At 39.3% G+C, this 22,982-nt stretch overlaps 1 protein-coding gene across 2 annotated transcripts in view; it reads right to left on the bottom strand.

Annotated features, from left to right (window-relative positions):
- The window catches only part of ptp4a3b (protein tyrosine phosphatase 4A3b), a 37,977-nt gene extending 15,611 nt beyond the window's left edge, over nucleotides 1-22,366 (bottom strand). Inside the window, exon 1 of one of the 2 annotated variants that reach the window (XM_065245376.2) lies at nucleotides 22,308-22,366. The gene's annotated coding sequence lies outside the window, so the exon portion shown is untranslated. Of the gene's footprint in view, nucleotides 1-501; nucleotides 700-22,307 lie in introns of those variants that run through there. The other variant, XM_065245375.2, reaches the window with a different exon arrangement.
- Between the last annotated feature and the right edge of the window lie 616 nt (nucleotides 22,367-22,982).

The following is a 22,982-nucleotide window of genomic DNA, read 5'->3' as shown; positions in this document are numbered from 1 at the left end:
CATTTTGATGTATACTACAGTATTTACTACAGTTAATCAATGCACTATAGCCTAGTTATTATCAGAATATTCTAGTAATTACTCTTTGTTAAAGTATTCCATGGCTAACTATAGCAATTACCAATGTATAGTACTTCCTTTTTATTTGGATGCATATATTTACACATACATACATAGCCTATATATAGCAGTGGGGGCGGTCACATGACACAAGCTCATAAATACAGACTTTATAAACAGCGGAGACTTTGACAGCGCAATGAAAAACAACATGACAGGTTAAACAGTATGTTTCAAACAGAACAACCATTAAAACCTCAAAAACTAATGCTTCATAGACATTTACAACAAATAATTCCAGTATTTAGGTCCAGGTGCTAGCAAGAAAGCGTGAAGTTTAAAAGCCACAAGTTACACAGTTTCCTCAAACACGTCTGAGAAAAGTGCCAGTGCGGTTTTGTCTCATCTTGCCCACCGGCTCGTGAGAGTTGCCTCTCTTACCTTGGTGACAGGCTGAGGAGTATCGCTCGGGATTAAGCCGAGGGCTCCGGATGGGATAGTGAAGAGTAAACAGCCGGGGTCTGTAATAAGCGTCTCTGCTGTAAACCAGTCGAGGCTGCTTTGGTTTGCCATATGACAGTGACAGCACACTCCGCTAATGTCACAAACAAGCGCTCTCGTAATGCTCTTAGGAGTGGAGACCAGCCCACCCCTCCATCTCTCTCTCTCACTCTCTCCCTTTCTCTCTATCTGGACATAAAAATAGCAAGGCCAATGAACTTAAAAGGTATCACCACGTACGCACATGCCTCGTTTATGTTTTTAATGTTTGATTGAGATATACAGACACTTTTTCTCACATAATAACAGGAAGTAATAGAAACCACTCCTGTAAAGTTATCACAAGCTGACTGGGAGATTTAAAAGCACATAGTTAAAAACATTTCCCTAACACGACAGAGGGAAGTTAAGATATGTAAATGTCATGTACGTGTAACTCAAACATGACAAACCTGTGGCATGTGGAGTCTCATTGGATAAATTTGTCTGTGTGAACAGAACAAACCATTAATCAAAGTGACAGCCTTCAGTGTAAACCCTGTAACTGCTTTCCCAAACTAACCAGAGGGGATTTGTCTCATAACTTTTATAAAGCATACTTTTATAAAACCGAGATCCAATTAAAACCATAATTTTTAAATAAGATAACGCATTTACTCAGTTGAAGCAAGTACGAAGGAATGGATGATTAATTCTTAAAGTTGCCAGTAAATCAGAAATTATTATGAATGCGTTAAGCTTAAGGTGTCCTCCGAAATACTGACAATACCTCCACTTCCGCCAACTGAGATCAACTATTTCTATGCTGTCATTCTGCACTTCTTCTCATCAGATTCCATGCTATGAGGTAAACTAAATGCTATTGGCTATATTACCTAACAAAACTGCACATTTCAAGGCACTTCAGTGGGTTTTTAAAGAAAGGTTTATCCCAAAATAAATTCATTATAAAGTCATTATTTACTTGAACCCATGCCTTTATAATCTATATGCAAACTGTTGTTTAATGTCAAATGTCAAACAATCTTTATGCAGAGCTGTGTGAAGGTTATTCCAAATATGTAATTTAAGCATACGCATACAGGTTCTACATAATAAATGTTTAGTAAAAGTAAACACTTTCCTTAAATATAGTGTCCTGTAATTTGATGACATTTACTTCCCACTCGGAAAATGTATGCCATTCTGCAATTTAAATATGAAGTGACAAACAAATTGAATGTTTACACTTATTTACACTTATCCATTTAGCATACACGTATCCAAAGTGTTTTACAAAAGAAAGAGTATTTGAAGGCGGGGTGCATGATTTTTGAAAAACACTTTGGAAAAGAGAGTAGGGCTGAATACCAAAACACATTTTAGTCAATCAGCAGCGTGTCTACTAACCAACATTGTTGGAAAAATGCAAACATTTCAGGGCTTGCAAAATCGCTAGCCTGACGTCCCGGGGCTATTGTGAATTCCTGTCGGGCTACCAAAATGTATCTCCGCCCTATCTTGATGAGGAAATAATATTTTAATGTTTTTGCTTTGTCTCAGATTTAGTTAGGTAATTATATTGTATGTATTTCGGCGTCCTCTTGTCAGTTATTAACCTCACGTAACAAGTGAAACTGTCAGGAAATGAAATGAAAGCATAAATAAACCCATCCTTTAATGTGCACGTCTGATATGCATGCGACCCTCTGCACGCGCTTCTCCCGGCTTCGCTCTTCACGAGCACCTGCTTGCTCTCAGCAAAAAAGCGCGAACTCAAGTCATTTAATAAAATAGCGTCATTTCATTTTTACCTCATAGACTAACATTGTTTTAGCGTTTCTTTTTTCTTTCTTCAGTGAGTAACTTAAATATGTGAGAAGGAAAATATGTTTGAGTGATTTCCTATCGATTTGACACGTCTAGCCTATTGAGAGTATGTTAGAAGTTTTGATAGGTGACTAAACAGCACTGGTAAGATATGTTTACCTAAAGCGAATAGAATGTGTGTTTGTCATTTCGTTTTACCTCAGAGTCTAACATTATTCTAGCGAAAATAAATGACTATGGTAAGATCTGATAACCTAAAGGGAATTAAATGTTTGCTCCTTTTTAATAAATATCTGCTTTAAGTCTTCTATATTGTGTTAAAGTCACTGGTTGTTTATATATTTGATAAAATACCATGTTATCTAAATACAATGTGTGATGTGTTGAGGTATTTTTTATAAAAATAACCTGTGTTATAATACATTCATATAATATTTCAGTAATATAACAATTCAATTATTCTAACGTTAGGGGAACGTTAAAATAATCTAAAAATAAAATTAGGGGAATGTTTAATTTCTTAAAGAAAACATTCCTGGGTAACCAAAAACCTTGGAAAATAGGGGAACGTTTTGGGAACCAAATTGTTAGCTGGGGATGGGCAGGAATAGTTGGCTTACATGGAAATCCAGGATTTATCAATATTCTACATTAAACAGTGTATTTTTTATTCGGGCTACTTATATTCATTTCGGGCTACCAAAAATTAAAGAGTGTCTGCCCGAAGGGCTACCAGGGATTTTAAAATTTTGCGAGCCCTGCATTTAACTGCAGGTTGTTTATTACTATAAACCTTTTTTACAATTTGTTTACACTTTTTTAAATACTTTTTATTAAAATATAGTAAATAAAATATATGTATAAAATAAAAAGAATAATAAATAAAATACTGCTGCAAAGTTCTCCACTAAACATACTTTTTTACATTATTTTATAACAGTAGGTAATCTTTTCTTAACCTTCTCTTAAACTTTTTCTACTAAAACCTTGCAATAAACTAACAAATTCAATTCCTGAATACATTTATGAACTATTAGCCTACATTTTTGCCACCAAATTTTTTTTCTGAGATTGAGATGAGTGAGTTGCATGCATAGCCATCTTTTTTCTTTTGCACGTTTCTCCTAATCTTTACTTGTGTCGTCAATGTAAGCTGTGACTTATGCTGAGTTTACACCAAACGCGGTTTGGGCGTCAAAATCGTGTCTTCCACGCGTGGTTTGCCGCTTGAACAATTTGAATGCATTCGCGCGTGTAGAGCGGAGTAGACGCGCGGAAAAAGCAAGCATTTGACCAGCGTCAGAGGCAAACTCCGCTTCTTGTGGGAGGGGCAAGTGCTATGCGGTTGTCTGTTTGCAAAATGACTGATGTTGATTGTGCATTTATCGAGAGAGTTACCAGTTTGTATTTGGTAACCTTACTATGGGGAAAATAAACGACACGGGTCGATAAACGTCACGTGACTCAAAAGTGAAGCGTGTATTACAACTTACCAAGTTGCCCAAAGTCCTTACTGACACTCTTCCAAGCGAGGTCCTTTTTATTCCTGTCTCCTCTATAGAAATAACAACTTGTGTCATATAGCTTCGAGTGACTGCTTGAGTGAGTGACTCCGGGCGGGGCTGCCACCACAGCAGCAGGCAGGCTCCTGATTGGTTAACGCGGCGCGAAATTCCGCCAAAGTTCAAATTTTTCAACTCGGGCGTCAGCCGCAAATTCGCGTGATCCGCAAAATGCACAAAAGCACCATTCGCGCGTACCGCGCACAACGCTCAACTCGCGCCTTTCGCGCGAATGAGGCGGAAACGCGTCTTCCGCTCCACGCCGAACGCCTCTTCCGCGCCGCGGGACCTCCTGACGCGCGTCAACGCGTCTTCACATTGACTTAACATTGAAATCACTCGCGCTTCACGCCCTTACCGCGGTTGGTGTAAATGCAGCATTAAACTAACGAACCCCTCCTCAGCTGAGTAACAGCTGAGTAAGCCCGGGTTACAGCTCTTCTCTTCTGTCCCGACCAGATTAACTGATCGCACTGTGACAATGATATGATTGACGTGAGGTGCAGATGAAAAATCTGATCACGCATTCCGTTATTCTCGCTGTCACAGAATGCGCGGCTCATGATTGCATAGCACAAAAGACACGCAACCTCTCACGCACTTTTGAAAGAACTAAACAGCGCGTTGACACATGCTTTTAACACAAGCTTTTAGACGCGACACTTAAGCAGCTCAATAACTGTTTACATCAATAATCAAACGAATACACAACTAAGTAAATTAAAAATGTTTCTGCGGGTCGAATTATGTAATATGTTTGACAAGGCTTGCGCTGAACGCGGAGACTTCCGCCACTTTATATGTTCGTGTGGAAACACAAAAAAATTGACCTATGTTCCTCACACAAAAGATTGCATTCGGCGCACATGTGCACCGTGCCGAAAGCCCTGTACCGAAATGGTCCGGTAATGAGGTTATCATTCTCATACCAAAACCATTACATACTAACACCCAAACAGATCAGAAAAACAAAATCACCAGCTACCCCTTTAGACGCCCTGCTATTCTTGTTGAGGGCTTAGCACGTCTGCCTAATCTCTATACATAAAGCTGGAAGGTGCGATAGGTTTCTCTGCCCACTGGTGCAGGGTGTTTTCAGATTTGTAGGCTCTAAGGTAAATACAGGCATTGATCTATGAATGTACACTAATCCGGACTGTCTGAGCTCTCAGTTATTTACCTGCTTTGACTTGAGACGGCAAAAAAAGTCTAACACCCAGAATCTTATAAACAACAACCCTATTTTTAGCAAAGTATAATTAACCAGACACAGTGATCAACAAGGCATGTTAGTAAACAGGTTTGTGAAGTTAAGGTTTGTTAGTAAATAGGAACCCTGTGAAGTTTCTACAGAGGTCCTGGCTTGGCTTCAAAAGCACCTATTAATTGAAGGATTACATGCAAATGACAAGAGCAGGTGATCTAACTCAGTGGTTCCCAAACTTTTTCAGCGTGCGCCCCCCCCCCCCCCCCCCCTTGTGTAAGGCACATTGCTTTGCGTCCCCCCCAAATAAAATTTATGACAAAAACCAGTTATAAAACTTAAAATTTTAATTAAACAAAACATATTAAATTATACAAAGTAGTGCTGTTGGTTAGTAGCCTTTTTTAGGCTTAATTACACAGAATTCAATTTTATCAAATGTCATAAAACTGGGGGCCCCCCCCGGCACCATCTCTTGGCCCCCAGTTTGAGAAGCACTGATCTAACTAATCAATCAAAAAACACATAAAACATGACTCATCTTCGCTAGAACTTCATTAAAATACCATTCTCTGTACCATTTTTGGGGTCATGAAGACCTTTCCTAAATTAAAATCTATATCTTAGGCAATCCATGAGCAGCTTAAACTGAAACAAATTACATTTGTAAACAAAAGCCTGGAACCAAAAAAGGGCTGGAGAGAAAATGTTACGACGGTATGTGGCCTAGGCTATAATCTCAACTGTTGTGATGGTCATCAGTTAACAATAAACAATGAACTAGGGGTGTGCCGGTTTCAGAATTGGTGATGACGGTTATGACGTGAGTCAAATGTGACCGTTCGTCACATAACCGTCAGTGGGGACGTTTTGCTCGTTTAAATGCTCGTGGATTGACGGGAAAGTGTCATTTTACCATAAAATCATGAATGTGATGCCAAGTGTGTTTTAAACAGTAATAACTTTGAACAATTTAACAGAAAGCAATGAAATATTTAAAAAAAAACACACTGTTGCCAGAAGACTGCGCTGTCACTCTCTGCCCAGCATAAATTAATCCTCTATCTATCATCTATTTTAATAATCTTCAGAGAAACAGATTTGTGCATTGGGCTTTTTATGTCTGTAATTGTGTCTATATCTGTCATTACATGGACAGCACGAAAACAATGTGGATTAAAAGCGTATTGAAGAGGTTTTGCTCATATGCGCAGGTAAAAGAAAGTAATATGAACTTGAGATTGTTATTAAACGCAGCCGGTGTAAAAGCACAATGGCCACGCGCAGCAAACGCTCTCCGCAGACGCGCTGCACAGTGCTCACCCGGCGTTTGAATAAACTAGACACTGATTAGCTAGTTGCTCTACGTTTCTTTAAAATTAACAGCAAGACAACTAGCAGTGAATGTGCGTTCAAGAGAGTTAGTAGATTAGCATGGGAGGATTTGAACTTGAAAAGCGGAGTGTACTGACGCCTTTCCGCGGTTAAAACAACATTCCTTCTCATGGTCATTCATGTTTATTTGATGCTATAAATTAACTAGAAGGAAGAGATGATTGGAAAGGTGAGACTTTGTTTAATATGTTAAATCTCAAAAGTAACCGAAAAGTAACCTGGTCTGTCCTGTATCAGCGCGTTGTCAGTGTCTGCCCCGCTCTGTATTTTTCACTGCGTGAGAACGTGAGGGGGCGTATAACACAGACTGTTAACAATTGTTTTTAATTAGTATTTAAAAATTCTTTATGATAAAAAATGTTTAAAAAAATATTTTAATAACACGGTTTTGGCGGTTATAGAGTTCTAATGACGGTGTTCAACTATAACCGTCGGTCTCACGGTTATATAATGACCGTCACACCCCTACAATGAACAACCTGGAACTTAATAAAATCTGTTTTTTAACAAGCAAAATGTATACCACTAATGGTGCTTTTCTATTGCATAGTACCCCATGGTTTGTTTTGGGTTTAGTACCACCTCGGTCGGAGTTCCAAGCGACCCGAGCTGATACCAAAATTTGACATGAAAACACTGTAGATCACTGATTGGTCTGAGCGAATCGTCACTACCAGCGTCATCGCTATTAGCTTTACCCTCATGCTAGCTTGCGCTGTCTCGTGCAAACATGTTGTCATCTGTGCTCTGCTATAAGTTCACCAAACTCCCTTTAAGCGATGAAAAACATCCACAGGTTGAGAATCAGGAAACACTGTACCAATTTTTTTCCAGACTTGCAGTTTGTGGCGGGACAATCGCGATGCGCACGTTCGCATATATGCTTAAACGCAACTTAAATGATGCTCAGCTGAGCGCGTTGACCAATGCCACCGGTGTTTGTACAGAAACTGTCATGTGAGACAGAGGTAGTGATAAACGTGATGTGCAAACATCTATTTGTGGTGGTCAGTTTTAATCTTGTGGTGGACTGAGAAATAAATAAATGTACGGGAATGTACAACAACGCTCTCACTTGTATGATGTCATAGTAGTAAGCAGCGCAAATATAACAACACGCCTATAATCCCTCCCACTGCAAAGTGCTCTTAAACTCTATGGAAAAGCTAACCAAGCCAAAGTGAGGTGAGGTGAGCTGACCTGACCCAAACCATACAGTGGGGTACTATGCGCTGGAAAAGTGCCATATGCCTTCCAAAACACTGAGATATTTATTTTGTACAATCTTTAATTAGGTGCAACAACAACAAAAAAATCTATGAAATGAGTCTCATTTTATAATTTATCAAAATTTACTGGAATCTTTTCTTTTGCTTAAATGGTGTAAGGACTCTGGGCTTTTTAAAGGGGTGGTTCAATGGTATTTCAAGCATTCTGACTTATTAACACAGATATAGAGTTGTTTCCTCATGCTAAACGTAGGCAAAGTGTCAAAAAAGCAGTTGGGCGTATTTCTGTGCCGAATGCACCTCGCCAGGGTTCGTACAAGTTTCGGAAAGTTTTTTTCGATTGCAGGTCCAGCTGACATTTCAGGGGTTTTCTATACGTATCACTTCTTTATATGGGCACTTCCCCTGGAAACGCCCCCTCCCACCCGTCAATTAGCTGGAGACGCTAGAACTTACAAACATCATATCACGCCACATAGTTTTGTTTAATATCAAAACTCAACAATGGCATGAAAGAAGAAGTGTGTTTTTGGATGTAAGGAGAAGAAAGCCAGCCTTACGAAAACAATGGATATAGTTTATTATCCGGGGTTGCAGCGGAGTTGTGCTTGTGTTTTTGATGCGATGGATTTTCTCATTAGTTGCATGGGGTAAGTAAGACTTCTGTCTTATGTTGGAAATAGGTGCGTGCATATTATATAAATGACACGAACATGTAGTGAATCATAAGTTAAACAGTGTTGTATAGTGTTGCATGATTCATACTTGCTCCTCCCGCGGTAGTAACTTCACCTCCTTTATTTTTTCGTACGTTATCGGAAAGATTCTGTAAAGTAAAGCTTTCTTTTATAAATCTGTTTAAACTAAAGACTCTTCGGAGATATAAAGGATGTAATACTACTCTATAGGTACTCCAGATTAACATCAGAAATGCAGAAACAGCGTGTGTTACGTGAGCTTTAAAGCATAGGGAATTATGAACTGGAACTTCTGGAACGTTCGCTGATGAATGAGGTCAACATTTATTAAAGGTAAAATGCGGAAGAGCTCCCCTCTACCCTACTCAGCTGTGCTTAAGTAACCTTTGTGAAAGGGCTCCCCTGGCATGACGCGATAATGCCAATGAGCAGCAAATGGCACACTGGCAGAATCAACACATGCTTTCTGACAGGATAGCTGGGATCTTTAGTCAAACTCTATATTAAAATTACATGTGATGATTGTTAAACTTTCCTTAAGAATATTTGACCATTTATTCAAAATTACAAAATATTAACTTCCCTACACTATACACTTCCACAATAGCAAGACAACTACAAGCCATCCAAATAAAGCAGGAGCTGTTAGAAGAGGTTTGCAGGTGTTCACCTGTTGGTGTGACTGAACCGAGGGGCAACCTTCCGATCTCTCTGATGAAGCCAAGACTTAAATTGCAAATTATCGGCTGGCCGCAAGAGGCTGGCTCCAAAAGGGAGTCAATTCCCATAGACCTCCATGTTAAACTGCCCAACTATAGAGTAGAACATAGTATGTTAACAACCTGGTACAAAAAGTGTTTTTGGTATATATAGCCATTTTGCCCTTCATGACAACTGTGAGGGGGTGAATTTCTTTGTAAACCATCCATTTAAATTATATTAAGCCTTACTTTTTTGAATAATTAGGGGCATGGCCACTTGAGTGAGGGGTGAACTGCCACGCCTGTTACTAGAATCGAGATAGGCGGGCGTAGTTTCAGCAACCAGCCACCTCTTTACCCTTTTTCGGTTATCCGCAAGTGATGCACGGTGACGCACAGCCAAGATGGCGAAGGCAGGGACCACCTACTTTAAGCTTCAAAAAAGCTCTTCAGAAACCTATGGGTGACATCACGGACACAACATCCATATTTTTTTACAGTCTATGGATTGAATCTGTATTTGACGGGTGAGAGTTGAGGACTGGGTTGGCTTTGTTTTGTCATAGTTCTGCACTTGACTGAAGAGGAACTGCAGGACTCTCACGGCCACCTGTGTTCTAAATATACCTCAGTTAGCTGTTGCCTAATAAATTTAGCCAGATCCAAAATGAAGAGAGTTAGAGAGGTTTAAATAACTGCGTACTTGTTTTGAAACATGAGCATCCTCTGAAAACAAGCTATTTAGAATGGTTTACCTTTTACAACATAAACAATTTGCTGGAAGAACACAATCAATCATACATGCATTTTATTACCATGTAACTGTATAAGTTTGGGCATTTGAGCAAAGATTCCTAAGAGCTATTGGGTCTCATCCCTATACGTTTGAAAGCTTGCTTAACAGGAGATTTTAAAGAACAGTATGCCATGATGCAACATTTACCAAAGTATAAATATTAACAACACAACAATACATTTATTACATTAGTTATATGTATTCAATTCTTAATAAATTAAGGTTTATCATACAGATTTTCTAAACATGACTTTTGCAGGGAGATCAAATTCTTTCTCAAATGGCAACTTGAAATTCAGAAAGATATCTCCAGGGCAAGAGGTGTTTGGGAATAACTGCAATGTGCCGGCAACATGCAGACACCCAAATTGTGTGGTAACTGCGCTCAGGGTATCCAAATAAAAATTGGCTAAAAATGAATGTTGAGATTTGTTTAATTATTGTAAAACTTTCCAAATTGTTGCATAAATGGTTGTTTGCAGTTCATTTATATTGAATGATTCAAAAAATGCTCTTATCTAAAGTAAGCTTATCCACAGTAACTGTGCAGTATTTGTTTTCTCTGAATCTAACCCATGACTATATCGTAATTCTCTAGAAGTTAACATACAGGAACATCGAGTGAGGACCAGAGTGTCCTTAGTTATTTAAAAACTGCAGACTGTAAAAAAGAGTGACAATTACCTTTGAAAGCATGCAAAGATCATGTTTCGCTCTAAGGTCACGACCAAAACAAACATGTATGCTAGTTAGAGCAAGACTGACTCCACTGACAGGAGTGTATACTGTTTTTCGAGTTAGGATGTGGTCACACTTAACTTTGAGCATGCATAAATACTTGGGAGACTTCACTAATGCATGTGAAGCAAGTGCATGCTAACACACGTTGCTAGTTTGCATGTTAGTATGTAGTGCTATTTGTTACCAGGCATTAGAAACACTTAAGGAAGAACTTAAAGGACAAATGTACACAACATAATTACAGGGCTGACTGCTTTAAACAGACTAGCGTAAGCTAGTATCTATTAGCATGCTATTCGCAAAACCACAGGGAACGCTGGATTAAAAACTCAGTTACAGCATAAAGACAAACAAACGTTGATAAAACCATTATTTAGATCACTACATAATAAAGCAATATCACATTGAGAGAAAATCAGTTACTGTGATCATAGTAAAACAAAATTCATAACATTTAAGTACAAAAATACCAAAAACAATCTAAGAGGTGTTTCCAGGGGAGAGGGGTGATAGGTATAACTCCTTGAACACACACAGATTTTTTGTGTACTGTAACAGTATATACACTCACCTAAAGGATTATTAGGAACACCTGTTCAATTTCTCATTAATGCAATAATCTAATCAACCAATCACATGGCATTTGCTTCAATGCATTAAGGGGTGTGGTCCTGGTCAAGACAATTTCCTGAACTCCAAACTGAATGTCAGAATGGGAAAGAAAGGTGATTTAAGCAATTTTGAGCATGGCATGGTTGTTGGTGCAAGACGGGCCGGTCTGAGTATTTCACAATCTGCTCAGTTACTGGGATTTTCACGCACTACCATTTCTAGGGTTTACAAAGAATGATGTGAAAAGGGAAAAACATCCAGTATGCGGCAGTCCAGTGGGTGAAAATGCCTTGTTGATGCTAGAGGTCAGAGGAGAATGGGCCGACTGACTCAAGTTGACAGAAGAGCAACTTTGACTGAAATAACCACTCGTTACAACGGAGGTATGCAGCAAAGCATTTGTGAAGCCACAACCCGCACAACCTTGAGGCGGATGGGCTACAACAGAAGAAGACCCCACCGGGTACCATTCATCTCCACTACAAATAGGAAAAAGAGGCTACAATTTGCACGAGCTCACCAAAATTGGACCGTTAAAGACTGGAAAAATGTTGCCTGGTCTGATGAGTCTCGATTTCTGTTGAGACATTCAGATGGTAGATTCAGAATTTGGCGTAAACAGAATGAGAACATGGATCCATCATGCCTTGTTACCACTGTGCAGGCTGGTGGTGGTGGTGTAATGGTGTTGGGGATGTTTTCTTGGCACACTTTAGGCTCCTTAGTGCCAATTGGGCATCATTTAGATGCCACGGCCTACCTGAGCATTGTTTCTGACCATGTCCATGCCTTTATGACCACCATGTACCCATCCTCTGATGGCTACTTCTAGCAGCATAATGCACCATGTCACAAAGCTCGAATAATTTCAAATTGGTTTCTCGAACATGACAATGAGTTCACTGTACTAAAATGGCCCCAACAGTCACCAGATCTCAACCCAATAGATCATCTTTGGGATGTGGTGGAATGGGAGCTTTGTGCCCTGGATGTGTATCCCACAAATCTTCATCAACTGCAAGATGCTATCCTATCAATATGGGCCAACATTTCTAAAAAATGCTTTCAGCACCTTGTTGAATCAATGCCACGTAGAATTAAGGCAGTTCTGAAGGCGAAAGGGGGTCAAACACAGTATTAGTGTGGTGTTCCTAATAATCCTTTAGGTGAGTGTACATCTGCTATTTATCTTTGTGTTTTCTGTACATTTGAGATATATCTGGCTACACAAGACTATGCCGAATTAAACTGTGGGTCTAGATCAGTGGTTCTCAATCCTGGTCCTGGAGGCCCACTGCTCTGCACATTTTGTATGTCTCCCTTGTTTAACACAGCTGATTCAAATCATCAGCTCATTAGCAGATATCTTATTGTCCATCAGATAAGAGAGACATACAAAATGTGCAGAGCAGTGGGCCTCCAGGACCAGGATTGAGAACCACTGGTCTAGATGATTCTTTCTGACCTGCAGTACCTGGTGTCCCTATCAAATCAGAGGAGTGGTATGAGCAATGTCGTAATCCCTGTAAGAACACTGAGATCATCATCATCTGCTTTCCAGTCACATGACCCATCTAAAGACAAATCAGCTCATTCAAGCAAGTTCTGGAACAGGTCAATTCTAACTAAAAGGAAAAGATTGCATGCATACTCAACGTACTAACTGCCCCAAATTCATTACTTTCAAGATGATATTATGAGTCTTCAAAACTGCTATCTACAGCATCTATAGCTGATAAAAGTCATAGCAAAACTTCACTTCTGTTCTAAAACCTAGTAAGCTGCCCACTACGTACATTTCTGTCTCATTAGATATGGAGTTTATCTCTGTAACAATTTTTTTTAAATTACCCTATATAGGTTTTTTTTATATATTTAAGGAGGTCTAGTGAATTACAGTTAAAAAACATCTGAGTGGTGCTTCAAACTGCGCTGCTCATGGTGGTTTGCCAAGGGGATAATCCGACCACATATTTGAGCTACATTTTTGCAATACATCTCACCTTCAATAGGCCTCTCTTTAATTTCTTGTGTGAGTTCATAGTTTGGGGGTAGGAGAGATAGAAGCCGTGGTACATGCATGTTGGTTTGGTTTTCTGATTCCTATCTACTGAAACTTCTAGGTGCCAGACGACAGCAAGGCAAAGTCCTTCCTGCCTGATGTGCATCAGTTTATAGGAGCATATACTAGCCGCTCATCTATCTGACAAGTATAACTGAAAATAGTCATATTATTGTTAATGCTATATTGTCTATAAAACATATCCCAGGTTATCTTCCAACTTTAAAAAGGTTTCAACAAGCCCCTCCGAGTGTGCCTTTAAGATCATGTCCTACTTCTTCAGGCCTTCTCCTTTAGAAAGGAAGAATCCAGTGACACCCCATCTGTCTCCTGCCACTCAGCCTGTACTCAAATATTTCACACTATCCCCTAGTACTCCAGAATCGACGTGAAAGACACTGGACCCGCCTGAGAGTCTCATGTCTGCAGTCAATAAATGAGGATCAAGCCCACACACCAAAAGGTCAAGAACCATTATGTGCCACAGTTGACATGAGGAGCTAAAATCCCAGGAATCAGTTCCATGTTTGTAAACATCCTCAGTCACTTTGTGTATATGTGGATAGGATATCACTGCAGAATTCTCATTAAAGGTGTTCAGATTTCGAAGAAACTAATAGGCTGACTCTCCATTTCAGAGCAGTAACGGCAAGAATGACATGAAGAATGGCATCTTAAAATAACATTTAATGGTAATGTATGTTGCTTCAGAATACAAAGACTGCTTCTGGGAGATTCAAGATGTTTTGCTGGAGCAAAAATATCTAATTTGTTTAGATATGTCAATTACTTGTGCAATAACATTCCCAAGCTCAAATGTTTTCCTGAGAGATAAGAAATAAGATTACTGTTTGGGATACCCGTCACTCAATCGAAAGGAAAGAGATGGAGCGATAAAGATGTGTCCAAAATCCCATATTGAGATAGAATGTACTCAATTAGAAATTGGTTCTCTACCATTTTGTTTTTAAGTATCGCATCAGAAACGAATAACGGAAAAATCTTTCTTGAGGTGTTTTTTGCTTTTTGGGGGGGACACTTTATTTTGACAAAAAGCGCAGGGTTCTTGACCACAGACCTATTGTTACACTCGGCTTAGCTGTTCGGGTTATTGCCTTGCTTTGTTTACTGTTGGTTATTCATTACCAATACCACCGTTATCCACTAAAAGAGCTAGATGGAAACGCACCTAATTAGGGCCCGAGCACCGAGGAGCAGGCCAGAATGGCCTGCACCGAATGGTGCGAAGCCCTATTGTTTTTGCTCGGATTATTATTTTTTTTTTTTTTTTTTTATTTTTATTTTTTTTTTTTTTAACACTTTTGGCCCTTTTGGGTGCCTAAACATACTCGAAAACTCTTGCAATTTGGCACACACGTCAAAGTCGTCCGTCATTGCGACCTGGCAAAGGCTGGAACACGGGCGTGGCACGGGGGCTCTGTAGCGCCCCCTGTAATGCAAAAACAAACATTGTTGCGCAGATCGGGCAAACATGTACGCACATGTACGAGAGTTGGTACGCATATAGATCTCATCGACCCGAACAACTTTCGCCCTCTAACATTTAAGCTCCGCCCAACAGGAAGTCGGCTATTTTGGATTGTTTAAAAAATGCAAGCGTTGAACTTTTAAATACTCCTCCTAGAGGATGCATGCGATTGACACCAAACGTGGTGAACATGATGTCGAGACATTGGACTTGCTAAATTGCGAAGGGATTTTTGATATCTCGAACGGTGTTGCCATGGCGAGGCGACAAATTTATGGCGACATCAGAGAAACAGGAAGTGTCTAATATCAAAGGCAAAAAATGTCTTATTGTGATGACACGCGGTGTGTTTGTTCGTCTGAAGATTCCGATCGCATCGATGTGCCTATTGTGACTCCCGGGTATAGCGCCACCACCAGGCGCCAGGAAGTGTGTCAGTCACAAAGGTGGATTTTTTTGACAGTTCCATGCGATGTTCTTTTAAATACTCCTCCTACAATGTTTATGCGATTGACACCAAAAGTGGTCAACATGATGCCAAGACATTGTAGATGATAAATTGCGAAGGGATTTTTGATATCTCGAACGCTGTTCCCATGGCAACCTGTCAAACTTTACTTTCATTTTTAAGGCATATTTAAACCTTACAGCTGCATGTGGTAAACTTTTAAATACTCCTCCTGGGGAAATAATGTGATTGACTCCAGAAGTGGTCAACATAATGCTGAGACATTGTAGATGATAAATTGTGAAGGGATTTTTGATATCTCAAACGCTGTTCACATGGCAACGCGTCAAACTTTACTTTCATTTTAAAGGCTTATTTAAGCCTTTAAATTCACGCCGATGTTCTTTTAAATACTCCTTCTAGAATATTCATGCGATTGACACCAGAAGTGGTCAACATGATGCGGAGACATAGTAGATGATAAATTGCAAAGGGATTTTTGATATCTCAAACGCGTTTCCCATGGCAACGCGTCAAACTTTACTTTTATTTTAAAGGCTTATTTAAGCCTTTAAGTTGACGCCGATGTTCTTTTAAATACTCCTTCTAGAATATTCATGAGATTGACACCAGAAGTGGTCAACATGATGTCGAGACATTGTAGATGATAAATTGCGAAGGGATTTTTGATATCTCGAACGCTGTTCCCATGACAACGCGTCAAATTTTACTTTCATTTTAAAGGTTTAATTAAGCCTTTAAGTTCACGCCGATGTTCTTTTAAATACTCCTTCTAGAATATTCATGCGATTGACACCAGAAGTGGTCAACATGATGCCAAGACATTGTAGATGATAAATTGTGAAGGGATTTTTGATATCTCGAACGCTGTTCCCATGGCAACGCGTCAAACTTTACTTTCATTTTAAAGGCTTATTTAAGCCTTTAAGTTCACGCCGATGTTCTTTTAAATACTCCTTCTAGAATATTCATGCGATTGACACCAGAAGTGGTCAACATGATGCCGAGACATTGTAGATGATAAATTGTGAAGGGATTTTTGATATCTCAAACGCTGTTCCCATGGCAACGCGTCAAACTTTACTTTCATTTTAAAGGCTTATTTAAGCCTTTAAGTTGACGCCGATTTTCTTTTAAATACTCCTTCTAGAATAATCATGCAATTGACACCAAAAGTGGTCAACATGATGCCGAGACATTGTAGATGATAAATTGTGAACGGATTTTTGATATCTTGAACGCTGTTCCCATGGCAACGCCACAAACTTTACTTTTATTTCAGGCATATTTAGGACTCTTGGCGTGCTTAGATTAACCTAAACGTTGGCACACACATCAGAGTTGTCGGCTGTTCAGAGTGGACAAATAGGTCAGGCAAAGGCGTGTCTCTTTAGTGGCTCACTAGCGCCCCCATTTGTCTAAAATGTGGCGTTTTTCTTTTACCTACAGTCCCCAAATGGCTCAGTAACAACATTAAATAGCCCACTGATGTTTACCCACTTGATGCCCTTGCCCACCGGGCATCGTTTTCTCGGACGCATCGTGTAGCGGTAAAAAAACGTGCGAGGGCCCGCCATTGCTGCTTGCAGCTATATTTCACATTAGATTTCTTTCCTGTTTTTGTACACTTTGAAAAGATTTACTTCATGTTTGGATGGAAACACAGCTATTGTCGCAGTATACTCTGATGAATATGCGAGTAGTTTAAATATATTCAAGAAACATTACACAATCTCAGTGGGTTATCTTTTCCATGTATTCTCACATACCCTGTTAACATATTGTTTTTTACATACTGTATAAGGAAGCAAGAACCGATCATACACTGATCCGTTTATATCATAGGTCTGTCTGCGTGCATGCACACACTCTGGATGGATCAGTATAAACACTAACATTATCAGAAACTACCCATGGTTCCAGGGCAGCAATTTTTGGCCACAGCTGCTAATGCATAATTAGATATTTGTTTAGATTTTAAATTGATTTATATATAAACAATTTGCATGTGAGCACAGCATGACGCAAAAATACTTTGTGTGTACTGCAATTAGCTGCCTAACATACATAACATACTGAACTCAGCTGTCTGACATGCACAACATACATCTCCACATGAGAAAAACCACATGAGAAATAAAACTATAGTGAGGTTTCTCAGTCCCCTGGAAATTCTCTCATGATATTGCATAATATCAAAACCACCAAAGCAACGATAACAATAGTTAATACTAAAACGTAGGGGCTTTCCAATAGCCCTGCAGACCACCACACAGTTTGTTTTTGTGACTGGTAGCAAGCTCTGCTCTAGCGTGAATGCAAATTATGTTCGCAGAGATCGATTCCCACAATGGCAGATACAGCAAAACTCTACGGGATGGACTTCCCACAGGATGCATTTCCCTTCATTGTCCCTCTATACCAGGGGCAGGCACATCGGTCCTGGAGTGCCGATGTCCTGCAGAGTTTAGCTCTAGCTATAATCAAGCACACCTGAACAAGCAATCAAGGTCTAAGGAGTCACCTGAAAACTACAGGTAGGCAAGATTTTATCAGGGTTGAAGCTAAAATCTGCAGGACATCAGCACTCCATGACCGACAATGCCTACCCCTGCTCTATACTAACGGGGTGCAATGTAGGGCTGGGCAAAAAAATACATTTTTTTTTCATTAATCAGGGTTTTTTACATGGTCGATTCAACATTGATTCTCAAGGCCAGGAATCTATTTTTTTTATATTTATTTCCGCAAATATTGAACGTAAGATTAACGTTAATCTAGTTACTAGTCTTCGCCAATAGATGTCACCCTCTTTTTTACACTGCGCGATGTTACCAAGGAGTGAGTGGCATGCCTGTCATTCATTCATTCAGTGCTTAAAATGGCAGTTTCAGATGCTTCGTCGACGTTCATGCCACTTTCACAGAAAAAGTCAGAGGTATAAAAGCATTTTAGATTTCGCAAGCAAGACGACGACGCTAGTGTTGTGGCTTTTAAATAATTTCTTTTTATTAATTACCCACTTGTAAACTGCTGTCGACAATCGAGTATAAAAACCGACCCGAGAATTGGAATCGTATTGAGAATCGAAACAGAATCGATTTGGTAGCCTGTGAATCTAATCGATCTGGAACATCTGAATCGATACCCAGCCCTAGTGTAATGATAAATCGTGCGATTTGCTTGCTGTGGTTCTTCATGAATTATGGTGAAATGCCGCTACATCCAAAAGCCAAAGGGCACTCTCGTGCAGAAACTTAATATGCGCCACCGAAAAAGTACCATTTACACATGCATCTCCAAGAAATGCCTAAAAGCATATTTATATTGCTGTTCTTTAACCTTTTCAGGTATTTTCATGATAATAAAGAATATTTATAATGATTACGGACGAGTGTTTTGCTTTTTCAAATGCATGTTATAAATGACTCAAACTCAGTGATTTTAGATTGTTAAGGATTTCCTACTGATCAAAGAGCCATAATACATGAAAGAGCTGTGCATAAAATCACCTTTGCGATTCAAAATCGATGAGACATATATATATATATATATTAGTGTGTGTTGCAATTTATCGCCAGACCCCCACTGTCCACAAGAAATCCTATGGGATTTTGACACCAGCTTGCGCTCTCTCTCTCTCTCTCTCTCTTTCTCTAGTAAGCTTCCGTTTCCCCATCCTGACTCTTTATGTTTTTGTCAAGAAGCTCATGCAGTGACAGTCACAACAAACATACAGATATGAGATGTCCAGCACATCATCAGCCAAGGAACTGCAGGATGGATTATAGAAAATCTCATACATAATTGACCCATAATATTAACAGTCATTGTAATAAACATATGAAGAGATGCAAAACGCAGAACTTTAAATCATGCTTAAATCTAAATAAACTAGGGTTAACTCTTAATATCTAGATTAAGGATGCAGTCAGATAATGATTTTGGATAGAAAGTGTAAAAGCAAACCTGTACAAACAAACAAAAATTAAGCATGTCATACAGTCAACTTAACACAACATTCTAAAAAACAAGCCGCTAAAATATCTAAACTTAATGACAATGAAGGACAACTCGTTGTAAGACCTTACAACCCAAAAAGATAAACTTAACATTCAGAGCCGTCATTTGCTCTAACCACCATTGTAGCTATAAACACTAGCTGACGCATTACAAACTTTCTTTGCTAGTGTGACCTACATCTCAATTTCTTTTTTTTAAACATCAAAATCTAAAATGAGGACATATCCACTACCAGACAGAAGACAAACTGTGGCAGGCTCTCAGTAAGGTCACGAGTCAAGTTCAAATGTTTAAAGTAAAATGCGTTCGTTTAATACATTAATGTACACACTGTATGCCACCATCAACCATGACTGAATTGGGCTTTCTGAATCCAATGAATGACCCTAAATACCAGTTTGAGGGAACAGGGAGAACGGCTCCATTGGGAATCGCAACATAACCCTTTATTTGGCAACAGTGCACAACTCTGATACGTTCTTCCCCTTTTTGCCTCTCTATATGACTGGCAGGCAGCCAGGAACTGCCAGGCATCGGTAAAGTCAGATGAGGCCACTTTGATTGACAGGCAGAACTGAATTGGGACGGCCTTGCTTAGGCCCCTATGGTTTATTTCTGCTATGAAAGTACTGCTATTCTGTAGCATTAAGTAACAGGTTTCTAAGACGCTCTTCTCAGGGAGGAATTCCCAGCAGCAGGCTTTAGATCAGTGCATGCTGGGTAAATGTCACATACCCTTAGGGGCTGACTTTCCTCGAATGGAGCCGTTTACTTTGATTAGACTTTAGACCGCCTTACTGGTTGAATAACAGAACAAAACCTTCTTATAAAAATACAAACTACTGCATCTGTTGAAATGGGAAACAAAAAAAGAGAGGCAAAGGTGATGGAATACTGTAAAATATAAACATACAAACAAAACACCCCCACCCCTTTATTCTCTCTCCATTTTAAAGGGCTTCCCGCTTTGCTCACTTTTTCCTAATAAAAGGGGAGTAACTCACTTGCTATAGAGGAAGCCACCCCTTGCCCCATGGTGGCAGCTTTCGTCATTTATTAAACTTCAGCAAACAAAGCCAAAAGAAACTCTTCCAACATTCCAATGCAAACAGTGGATGGGGCGTCAGGGTGGGTGGGTGCACGACAGGTAGGAGGAAACCCATCCCGCTTAACCCTTCCTGCATTAGTGATTAGAGATGGGCTTAACCTCCCGGCCTGCACCTAGGGCATTTCCACTGTACATGTAGCAAAGGTGGTGTTGGGACTACAGTTGCAAACATGACAAATACAATGCTAGGCTTGTTTGTTTGCTTAAATGGACAGGTAAAGGAAACAAATAACCACAAAATGTGGATTGGTTAAAAGGCTTGTTGATAAACAGCAAAGGTTATAGGATACATTTCTATGTAACTTGCTGAAAATGATTCCCAGGAACACCACAAGTTAAGAGACAACAGCATTCCTATAACACCTGCGGCTAAATACAAGAGCCATAAACTTAGTTTCTAGGAGTGTCTGTCGACTTTATCAAGATCATTTCTCAACTCACAGCCTTGTGTATAAGCCATACATAAAACAAAATCTTTAAAAGATTTTTCTATTTGCCTTTGATACAATCAGTCAACAATTAGTAATAGGTGCGTAGGAAAAAGACCATATATGGTCAATAATCAGAAAAAGCAGAAAGATCCTTTTTTTTCGCTTTGCCTTTGATAAAATGAATAAACATTAATGTTAAAGCAAGCCATGCATAATGTCTCTACGTTCATTTTTGTGACACATACAGAAAAGTAAACCATACATTCTTTCAACACTTCTGCAAATGTATGTAGATGAAATGTTCTCTAGTTGTTGCATAAAACTTTATAGGATCGTACGTGGAACATAAATCACATTTCTGTCAAAATGCTGCTTGCATGCCAAATCCAACAACACACAATAAAGCACTTAAAAGAGCTTGAATTCTTGAGCAAATGGTTCACACAGATCACATCTCAACAAAGACAGCTTTATGTCTCCAGCATTTTTCTGCAACAGTCATCTCACGGCTGTAATCAGAAACTGAAACATGAACTTGAGATAATCTGCGATGAGAGATCTCTTAATCTGTGAACATGTCATCCTGAAACACAAACACCATAACTAAAACATCAGGAAGCTCAGGTGACACAAATATTACCGCTCCCATGCAAATCATACACCGCTGCATCCATAGTAAATGTTGCAAGACTTCAGCGCCCAGAGATGGATAGACAAAGGGACCACACACACTGGATTAGACACACGAACCGAGCTCAATTCCAACCTGTTGACTTTGTTAAAATACGACTAAAACTAAATTAACCAACAATGATCAACTGAGCCAACACTCATGTGCAACAAAGTTAAATGTCTTTCGTTTACTTTTCATTACATCGCTATGTGATGGATGCTGATGCGCGCCCAGCTGTTTCTTTGTCCGTGCACACAGCGAGTAAGTGCACGAAAAGAAACTACACTTATTTTCCGGGCTGTTATGTTTATTAAAACATACAACATATAAAGGCAAAAGCATAATCGCTGTTGTGTGAGGGAAATGCCAGGACATACACTGTTAGCAGCGCGCTAGCGGATTAGCAGCACCGCATCGCTTTTGTTCTGAAAACGCCGGTAACATACGAGTAATTTCTTCAACAAATAAACTTTACAAATAACGCAAAATCATATTCAAACGATATATGTAGGTCATCATCTGGTATGCATAAGATATGATGCAATTTTGACAAGTTATTGACCATAACAGACCCAAAACTACACAAAATATTCGTTCAGCGCAAACTGCCCGCCTTTAAAAATATAACTCGTGAATTGCAATTCGTGCACAACTGATTTACAAAACTCTGTCAAACACATAGTTCAAACATACAGATCGGTAGATGACTACATGAACATTTTCATACAGCTTTTTCATACTCACAGATTTGTCAGAGTAGCTCCATGTGATTCAGTGAGCGTGTAGCGCTGTGTGTGGCGTGTACGTGCGCGCGGTGATTCCACTGGCTGCAGCCATGGAGACGCAGCGTCACCCAGAGCAACCGAGAAGAACGATTCATTTTCTTCATTTCTGCTTAGGCATGTGTTACATTGAAAAACATGACTTAAAAACGTCTGTAAGATCCACTTTATAATGCGAGAAGGGTTAATAAAAACTGTTACATAAGCAGACTCAGGGTCCATTACAAACAACGTTATAATAATACACAGACTAGATAAAATACATTCAATTAAAAACGGCATAGCCTACCACTTTTTATAAAAAGAAAGTTAGACATTTCCACATATATGAATAGTTATATAATTGATCAAATATATGGTAGAATTCATTTAAAAGTCCAAATGTAGTGCTTAGGAGTTTAATTAAGCAAATTTACATCGCCACTTTATACAATAAACTTTATACAGTGGTTCTCGTGTAATGCTTTACATGTTGGCTACATTCATAAACACTACTGTTGCAGCTCCATCTAGCGTGCAACACTAATAAAAACGTGTCAGTAGGTCAGATTATGTGTACTAAATAAAGGTTCTTCTAAGTATTATCTTAGTCAAATTTTTCTCACCTTTTTATAGTTTGTAAAACCTGTACCCACTA

The sequence above is a fragment of the Paramisgurnus dabryanus genome, chromosome 13 (assembly GCF_030506205.2).
Source record: "Paramisgurnus dabryanus chromosome 13, PD_genome_1.1, whole genome shotgun sequence".
Taxonomy (NCBI): Eukaryota; Metazoa; Chordata; class Actinopteri; order Cypriniformes; family Cobitidae; genus Paramisgurnus; species Paramisgurnus dabryanus.
The sequence above is the reverse complement of the archived record's forward strand: the minus strand, read 5'-3'. Positions and strand labels throughout refer to the sequence as shown.